General features: G+C 59.0%; 1 long non-coding RNA gene across 1 annotated transcript; it reads right to left on the bottom strand.

Annotated features, from left to right (window-relative positions):
- Window positions 1-979: 979 nt before the first annotated feature.
- On the bottom strand, window positions 980-3,359 carry LOC134758692 (uncharacterized). The gene is made up of 3 exons (XR_010134139.1): window positions 3,305-3,359; window positions 1,279-1,536; window positions 980-1,196 (listed from the first exon to the last, which is right to left on the bottom strand). It is a non-coding gene; the product is annotated as an uncharacterized lncRNA (long non-coding RNA).
- Between the last annotated feature and the right edge of the window lie 3,502 nt (window positions 3,360-6,861).

The raw sequence follows: 6,861 nt of genomic DNA, 5'->3' as shown, positions 1-6,861 counted from the left end.
TGTATGTGCTTCAGGAGTCAGAGCTGCCCCCACAGCGCTGGTACGTGTATGTGTCTGTGTGTGTGTTGTGTGTATGTGTTTGTGTGTCTGTGTGTGTGTACATGTGTGTGCCTATGCTTCAGGAGTCAGAGGCCACTCCCATGGTGCTGGTATGTGTGTGTGTGTGTGTGTGTGTGTGTGTACGTGCTTCAGGAGTCAGAGCTGCCCCCACAGCGCTGGTATGTGTATGTGTGTGTGTATGTGTGTGTGTGTACGTGTGTGTCTGTGTACGTATGTATGTGTGTGTACGTGTGTGTATGTACGTGTGTGCACATGCTTCAGGAGTCAGAGCCGCCCCCACAGCGCTGGTACATGTGTGTCTGTGTGTGTGTGTCTGTATGTGTGTGTGCATGTACGTGTGTGTGCATGCTTCAGGAGTCAGGGCTGCCCCCACAGCGCTGGTACGTGTGTGTGTCTGTGTGTGTGTGTCTGTACGTGTGTGTGTACGTGTGTGTGTGCACACTCTTCAGCAGTCAGAGCCGCCCCCACAGCGCTGTCCCTGGCTTTTCTGCCTCATTCCTACAGGCTCTGCTGTGGCGACTGCAGGCTCCTGTCCCTGTAAATCAGCCCGTCCTCAACACCGGCTCTTCACTCCTTGCTTCAGCCACCTACAGTAGCTTCAAACCCCAGGAATGTGGTTATAAAAATGAAAATATGTAAAATGAGACGCCATCTAATGCCACCCTTTTGGTGGAGAGCAGATTTAGGCTTAAGACAGCTGGTGCCTGAGCGTTTGCGAGTTCACGTTCTGAGGCTCGGGAATGCTTGCAAGTGGATATCCAGGCAGCAGCATCAGTCGGTGGTCTTAAAAGCAACAGGAAGACATTTTTGTGTTGCCAGGAGAGGCACATTTTATGACTTACTGTGCTAGAAATCTGCATATACAAAATATTGATGGAATGGAGTTAGGATTTTTAGGGTCAAAAAGTACACACCAAGATAAGAATTGTAAAAATATAATGAACGGTTGGGCCAGAATTAGTACAAGCGGAAGTGACTGAAAGGAAGTTTGGTGATGGGAGGGTCCCTCGTTGCGGTTACTTTGGGGAGACTGTGAATCCTTGAGGGAGGGTGTGGCCTGGCTCCGCCCAGGGTTGGCCTCTGACCCGCTGTGCAGCCCCGGGCGACCCCCAGCGCTCAGGCCTCCGCGTCTTCATCTGAGGAGAGTGGGAAAAAATCCTTCAGAGGAAGGAGGGCTGCCATGGGGATGATCCTGAATCGCTGGTGTACCTGGAGTACCTGATGTGTGTCTGCTCCGTGAGTTCTCTGGGCGTTGGAGCTGCCATTGTTACTGATGGCTGCAGCCCGTTGTTGGGTGCCTATGGTTGCCGAGCGCTGAGCTTGACCTGGGCTGTGTGCTGGGATCACTTCAGAGCTGCATAAAGCCCGGTGTCCAGGGCCACATCCCAGACTGACTAAGCCGGGGCATTCGGGAGCAGAACAGGCTGCCAGGAGGCGCCCAGCGCGTGGTCCAGGTCAGGGCCGGTGGCTGCTCCACTGGACAAATGGGGCAAACGGGACTCAGGGCCAGGTGCTCTCCTGCCTCACTGGGAGGGTGACAGACGGTTGTGGGTGTTGGGATCTCTGGCAGAGCAGGGAGGGGACCGGAGCCAGAGGCCAAGACAGGCAAGTGGGATCAATACCAGCCAGCAACGTGGGCTTCAGTGCAGGGCCCTCCAGCCACCCTGCCCCAGAGTGCATTCTTGAGCTCCTGCTGTGGGGTTCTGAGTGGGGGGGTCCCTCCTGGCATTCCCCAGGGGCTGTCTGTGCCTGCTTTCCTCCTCTTGCCAAGTCCCGGGGACGGGGCTACATCTGGGGCTTCCGGATCCCTCAGACGCTGGTGAGTGCAATCCTTTGCACACAGAAGGCACTCAGTAAGAAGTGTTGAATTGGTTGACTATTCTTGCCAAATTTGTACATCTTTCTTTCTGTCCCCAACACCCTGGTATGTGGCAAGCCTTGGGGGTAAAGGAATGAGCTCAGGGGTGAGATCAGGAGGAAACTTTGCCCCCCTGGAACTGGCTGTGCCCTTGAACCAGTCACTTCGCCTCCCCATTTAAAAAGTGGAGATGGTAAGGCAGACGGATCACGAGGTCAGGAGATCGACACCATCCTAGCTAACATGGGGAAACCCTGTCTTTACTAAAAATACAAAAAATTAGCCGGGCATGGTGGCGTGCACCTGTAGTCCCAGCTACCCGGGAGGCTAAGGCAGGAGAATCACTTGAACCCGGGAGGTGGAGGTTGCAGTGAGCTGAGATTGCCCCACTGCACTCCAGCCCGGGTGACAGGGTGAGACTGTCTCAAAAAAAAAAAAAAAAAAGTGGAGATGGTAATTTCTGCCATCCTCACTGTGTTAGAGGCTGTGGGGATCAAATGATAGATTTTTGCAAAATATTATACAAATACAAAGTCTTATCCCGGGCAATAGCACCCTAGTCCTAAGCCCAAGCTTTGTACCTGTCAGGTTCTCCTGGGAGGCCTCTCACACGTCCAGGGACCCGCAGCCACGCCAGGCAGGGTGCTTTAGGCATAGCTGCAGCACGGCCTGGCCTGCTGAGTTCGGTCCCTTGAGTTCTGAGAACGCCCTGCCTCTGCCTCCCCTCGGAGCCTGGGGTCTGTTTGGGCTCCTCCTCCCCTCAGTCCAAACCCTCTTTAAAGCCAGGTTGATGCTGACCAGAACCCAGTGTGACTGTGACCCTGGGCACACCGCGCCCCTTAATTTGTCAATTTGGGGAATTAATCTGTGGAAGAATGAGTGGGAGTCAGGGGTCAGGCCTGCAGGCTGGTTGTGCTCCACGGGGGGCTAATGAAGACCCCCCGGTGGGGAGGGAGCGAGGCCAGGCGGGTGCCCTGCCCCCGTTTCCTGACGGCCGGTCAGCAGGCTGTGGGGTTATCTGGGAGCCCCACAGCCCAGCCTGCAGGAGTCGTGGCCTGTCCTGAGAAGAGCTGCCTCTTTCGGGAAGTTCGAGCTTTAACTGTGGAATGGACTCTGACCGGCCTGTCCAGGGCGGCCCCCACACAGGAGCAGGCCCGGGAGTGCCCAGGTCCACCTGCCTAGACAACAGATTCCACCTGCCAGCGCCATGTCCCTGGAAAGGCTGCCCGCCTGCCTGAGCCACGGCCCCGGAGGGCCACTCACCTGCCCATGCACCCCAAGGGTGGCCCATCTGCCCATGTCCCTGGAAGAGCCGCCCAACTGCCTGGCCACGCCCTTGGAAGGGCCGCCCACCTGCACATGCCACGCCCCTGAAGGTCCACTCACCTGCCCATGCCCCCCAAGGGTCGCCCACCTGCCCACGCCCCTGGAAGGGCCACCCATTTGCCCACACCCCTGGAAAGGCAGACCACCTGCCTGGCCACGCCCCTGGATGGGCCGCCCACCTGCCTGGCCACGCCCCTGGGAGGGCCGCCCACCTGCCTGGCCACGCCCCTGGGAGGACCGCCCACCTGCCTGGCCACGCCCCTGGAAGGACCGCCCACCTGCCTGGCCACGCCCCTGGAAGGGCCGCCCACCTGCCTGGCCACGCCCCTGGAAGGGCCGCCCACAGACATCCTCTTGGCTGAGTTCTGTTGCCAGAAAGCTTCTGTCAAAACACAGAATCGTTTCTGGAAGTGAGACAATTGAACTGGTTTCTTGCCAACAGGTGTCCCAGAAGGAGCGTTCGCAGCTCCCTGGAGGCGGGAACGGAGACCCCCGGGGAGAGAGTGGTCCAGGGTCTGCCCTCAGGCGTCCACACTGTCCGCCGGCGAGGCTGGTCCTGTTCCCAGCACCCACGCTGCTGGAGCCACCAGATCTCCCGGGAGGAGACCCAGCTGCACTCAGAAGAAGCACGCTGGCCTAGGAGGTGGACGGCGGCGTGCAGGGTGAGGAATAAAAGTCCTGCTGGTTCTGCCCGAGGCCCGGGCTGTGTGGACAGCGGGGGGGCGGCACCGGTCTCTCAGTACCCGGGTTCTGTCTACGTTCTGCCGCCTCCCTGGCCGTACCCGTACCGGTATTAAGAGGGATATGTACACCGCTGCCCCACCCATAGAAAACAGACTCTGTGGTGCCCGTGAAAACACACGTTGGTGAGACTGGCACGCCCGTATCACGTGGCCTCATGATCACTCCAGACTAGGCCCAATTTCCAAATAAGGGTGCGCCCACGGGTGCTGGGTCAGGACCCCTTGAGTGTCACCCAAGAAGCCGTGCCGGGCTCTGGCCTATGTGACCTGTGGTCGTCTGTTGCAGTAGCGGGAAGCAGCCTGGGGCCGTGGAGCTGTGCAGGGGCAGAGTTGGCTCCTGCGGGTTTGAGGGAACGAGGGGCTCAGAGGGGGTCTGTGGAAGATGGGATCTGGGCGGCCCCTTGCTGGACGCTGAGCAACGTCGGACTGCAGCTTCCTGCCGGGACCTGACATGCAAACAGCAGAAACCATGGGGGCGCGACGCACTTGCTGGGGCAGGCGGGGTGGGCAGCCTGGCGCCAATCACCTCGGCTCTGCAGCCTGGAGCGGACGGGGCAGGGGGCTTCTGCTGCATCCGAGGGCCGAGCGTGGCTTTCCATTCCCAGCCAACGGGTCTGGAAAGCAGACCGCACGGGTCCAATAATCAATCATCCACTTAATCAATTAGGAGTATGCTAATGCAGGAGGATGGCGGGCGGCACTGCACAGGGCCCGGGCTGGATGCTGGTCCCCTAATCAGTGGCAGGTGAAGGGGCTGGGGCGGGCCGGGGGCGTCTTTGTGCTTAGAGGGAGAGGATGCCCGGACGTGTGCCTGGGGGCTCAGCCAGCCGCCTGCCCGCGAGAGGAGGCGCCGCTTTGTCCCGCAGTTACCCTGTAGGGAGGGCTTTCCTGGGTTGTCACTCAGCGCCAAGCGAGGCAGTTTCAGGGACTTACATTTTCATCACTTCTAAGACCTGGAGAGTGCACTGAGTTCAGCGTTGAAACGATCCCTGCTTTTCATCATAGAGGGTGAGTCTGCTGACTTTTGCCTGCAAACCCTGAGATGCGGTGACATAAAAAGTGAGAAAATTGCCATTCCCTCTCAGCAGCGCAGGTGAGCTTGAGAACCGCCTGCCCCCACGGGGCCGCAGCGCCCGACCCGTCTCTAAAACAGCAACAGCAGCGCCTGCACCGACGTCTGCTTCTAGGCCCGGATAACATAATGCACCTTAACGCACTTTGCCAACGCTGCTGGGAGCACAAATGCGGATTATTATAATTGACAATGAGTCTTGTTTCCATCGGTGCAGTGTAAATATATGTGAAATTTACTAGGAGAGACATCACTTTTTGCAAACTGTGATGCTATTTCCCTCTGAATTCAGCCAGTTGGCGCTTTTTAAAGCATCTCCCTTTCTCTCAGGGTGCGGGTGCCCGGTGTACTCTCCCTGTCGCCACCTCTGCCCGGCCCCTTTCCTGGAGGCTCCAGGAGAGAAGGCACACAGCTGCCCTCCACGCTTCCAGCTTCTCAAGGCTGCCCATGGCTTTCAGCCTCTGCCTTTGACCCAGCAGCACGGGTCGCCCTCTCCCACCATCTCTTGGTGGTCCCAGCATCTCAGGTCGGCCTCTCCCACTCTCTCTTTCTGGTCCCAGCATCTCAGATCGGCCTCTCCCACCATCTCTCTCTGGTCCCAGCATCTCAGGTCAGCCTTTCCCACCATCTCTCTCTGGTCCCAGCATCTCAGGTCAGCCTCTCCCACCATCTCTCTCTGGTCCCAGCATCTCAGGTCGGCCTCTCCCACCATCTTTCTCTGGTCCCAGCATCTCAGGTCGGCCTCTCCCACTACCTCTCTCTGGTCCCAGCATCTCAGATTGGCCTCTCCCACCATCTCTCTGTGACCCAGCAGCGCGGGTTGCTCTCTCCCACCATCTCTCTCTGGTCCCAGCATCTCAGGTCGGCCTCTCCCATTATCTCTCTCTGGTCCCAGCATCTCAGGTCGCCCTCTCCCACCATCTCTCTGTGACCCAGCATCTCAGGTCGGCCTCTCCCGCCATCTCTCTGTGACCCAGCAGCGCGGGTCGCCCTCTCCCACCATCTCTCTCTGGTCCCAGCATCTCAGGTCGGCCTCTCCCACCATCTCTCTCTGGTCCCAGCATCTCAGGTCGGCCTCTCCCACCATCTCTCTGTGACCCAGCATCTCAGGTCGCCCTCTCCCGCCATCTCTCTGTGACCCAGCAGCGCGGGTTGCCATCTCCTGCCATCTCTCTGTGACCCAGCATCTCAGGTCGGCCTCTCCCGCCATCTCTCTGTGACCCAGCAGTGCGGGTCGGCCTCTCCCACCATCTCTCTGTGACCCAGCAGCGTGGGTTGCCCTCTCCCGCCATCTCTCTGTGACCCAGCAGTGCGGGTCAGCCTCTCCCACCATCTCTCTCTGGTCCCCATGCCCCCCACAACCTGAGGGTCTTGGGGTTACACTGGGCCCAGCAGACCATGCAGGATGCTCTCCCCACATTGCAGGGCCCAAAGCTGTGTGGGGCTTTTCCTAATCGTTCTTCTGGATGATCTGTATGAAATTCTCCCACTCCGTGGCACACAGAGACACATTTGAGGGCCAGCATGAGACCAGCTCAGAGGGTCACCCTTATGTGAAGGCCTCGGGCCACAAGGCTGTGGCCCACCTGTGGAGGTCCTCGCCGCTTGCTGGCAGAGCTGGAACCAGAGAGGTCTCTGGAGGGGCTGCAGATGTGGGGTGGGCACAGCCTCAGCCTCAGTGTTTGCTATGGTGTTGCTGCAGGCAGGAAGTGCCTCCGAGGGAATCTGGCATGGGGAGGTCATTGCCTGACGGGAGCCCTCGGGACCACGTGTGCCAGGCTCTGGGGGCCCTGGGGTGGAGC

Source organism: Gorilla gorilla, chromosome 5 (assembly GCF_029281585.2).
Source record: "Gorilla gorilla gorilla isolate KB3781 chromosome 5, NHGRI_mGorGor1-v2.1_pri, whole genome shotgun sequence".
Lineage (NCBI taxonomy): Eukaryota > Metazoa > Chordata > Mammalia > Primates > Hominidae > Gorilla > Gorilla gorilla.
This window is presented reverse-complemented; position numbering and strand designations above follow the sequence as displayed.